At 43.4% G+C, this 2,209-nt stretch overlaps 1 protein-coding gene across 1 annotated transcript in view; it reads right to left on the bottom strand.

Annotated features, from left to right (window-relative positions):
- The window catches only part of LOC128687305 (arylsulfatase B), a 77,705-nt gene extending 75,955 nt beyond the window's left edge, over positions 1-1,750 (bottom strand). Inside the window, exons 1-2 of the mRNA XM_070098304.1 lie at positions 1,325-1,750; positions 615-730 (exon numbers count right to left, since the gene is read on the bottom strand). The gene's annotated coding sequence lies outside the window, so the exon portion shown is untranslated. The remainder of the gene's footprint in view (positions 1-614; positions 731-1,324) is intronic.
- Positions 1,751-2,209: the final 459 nt, after the last annotated feature.

Below are 2,209 nucleotides of genomic sequence, written 5' to 3' on the forward strand. Positions count from 1 at the left end.
GTTAAAGTTGGAAGTAGGGAAGACAGTTTTAGCAGACCAGTCAATAGGATGACTGTGATGTCTGACGTGACAGAATCGGTTCAAGTCGGACCGAAACGTCGTCGTAAGCTCCTCTCTTCTATATGCGGGTTATTTGTGTATGAAGACAATAATTGTGTGAGAGATTCAATGTTTAAGGTACCTTCATCAGTTATCTACTTGTCTTTACAACAATGAAATTCTGTTTGTGATTAAGAAAATGAAATAAATGAGCACAGTAGAAAGATTTGTGTGAGATATTCATTATTTAAGAAATAGTTACATCTTGTTATTAACTAGACGGGTTGGGCATCGCTGTGCCTTGGCAAATTCAGTCAACATTAAGGATGAAATAAGGTATTACAAAGACCCCAATGGAAATAAGTTTCTTTCTCTGACTTTTTGGGGTTAGTCTGGGTAATTTACACATGTTACTATGTATGATAATTTGTATTTAATAGATCTGCACACACTTGGTAGTATCATTATCTGGAGGTGAGTAGTTATGGGTAAGCAGTAACACCCACTCATTCTAACATCCATACCCTAATTTCACATAACGTCTAGAAAATCACAATAATAAAAGGAAGGAATACCTTTTTGTAAGAGGCTACTGTAGCTGAAGATGGCTTGTTTTAAACTAGGAAATAGGTACTGCTTCCACAACTGCTGGAGCACAACTGATAACGCACAGCCTCCGCCAGCAGCTAGCCTAGGGACGAGAGATGAGAGGCAGCGGTGAGAGAGGTAGCTACTGAGGGCAGTGTATTCAAGACATTAATACACCTGCTCAGTGTAGTCTTCGCATCAACACAGCTAATCAGTTTTGTCAGGACATTGCTGTTGATCTGCTAATTACACTACATTAAAGAACTGAACAGTTGTAGCTACACAGTCATTATGTTAGTGTCCTGATTACGCTGATTGGCAGTGTTTGTGTTCTGGCTACAATGAACAACTGGATTGGTGTCCTAACTCCACTACACTGTGGGAATATATTGGTGGCTTGAATACATTGTACTGGGTAGGTGTTTTGGAGTCGTGGCTACAGGATTGCATTGGTGTCCTCATTACACTGTGTTGTGTAGCTGCTGTCCTGACTGCGCTGAGTAGCTGTGTTGGTGTTCTGACTACACTGAGTTATTGTGTTGATGTTCTGACTACACTGAGTAGCTGTACTGGTGTTCTGACCACAGGGCCCAGCAGGTGGTTTCACGGGTTTAAAGTCACCATATTTATAGGAAATACTCAATCCAGCACTCGGGAATGTTTGAGAGAGGATGTTGTCTGAGCTCACAAGATTTACCTGGCTGGCGGTGTCCCGGAGACCATTAGGCCACTTTTCTTTGATGCATCACTGTGTGCCCTCCGGAAAAAGAATGAAGGAATCAGGTCCATTGTAGTTGGCATCACTCTTCGACGTCATGTGCCAGGTCTGCAGTGAATATGCTGAAAGCAACATAGATCGGTTTTGGTGTTCAACAAGACTGTGAAGCAGCTACCCATGCAGCACGGGCATACATTAATAAGGTATCAAATAAATAATCCCTGATTAAATTTGACTCTACCAACACGTTTAACTTTAGAAGGGATACTACTCTCTGCGCAGTTTCTAGATATTTCCATTTCCTTCACTTCTATCGTGTTTGGTGAACACGAAATTGACTCATGTGAGGGTGTGCAACAGGACAACCCTCTCGCCCTTCTTTTTTTGTCTGGTCATTATGGAAGTCACAGAAATACTACCCTGACAGGCACTATAGAATCAAACCATACCCCCGGCCGGGATTGAACCCGCGGTCATAGAGTCTCAAAACTCCAGCCCGTCGCGTTAGCCACTAGACCAGCTAGCCACAATAAGATTCGTCCAACTAGGTATATTTCTACACCATAGGAAGGTTAGCACAGGCACCTCTGTGACCACAAATGCAAGTTTTTACAGACGAATCTCCAGCTAGCGTGGCCGTGACGAACTCTAGCTCAAGGCCACGGCCACGCTAGCTGGAGATTCGTCTGTAAAAACTTGCATTTGTGGTCACAGAGGTGCCTGTGCTAACCTTTCTATGGTGTAGAAATATACCTAGTTGGATGAATCTTATTGTGGCTAGCTGGTCTAGTGGCTAACGTGACGGGCTGGAGTTTTGAGACTCTATGACCGCGGGTTCAATCCCGGCCGGGGGTATGGTTTGTT

Source organism: Cherax quadricarinatus, chromosome 62 (assembly GCF_038502225.1).
Source record: "Cherax quadricarinatus isolate ZL_2023a chromosome 62, ASM3850222v1, whole genome shotgun sequence".
NCBI lineage: Eukaryota > Metazoa > Arthropoda > Malacostraca > Decapoda > Parastacidae > Cherax > Cherax quadricarinatus.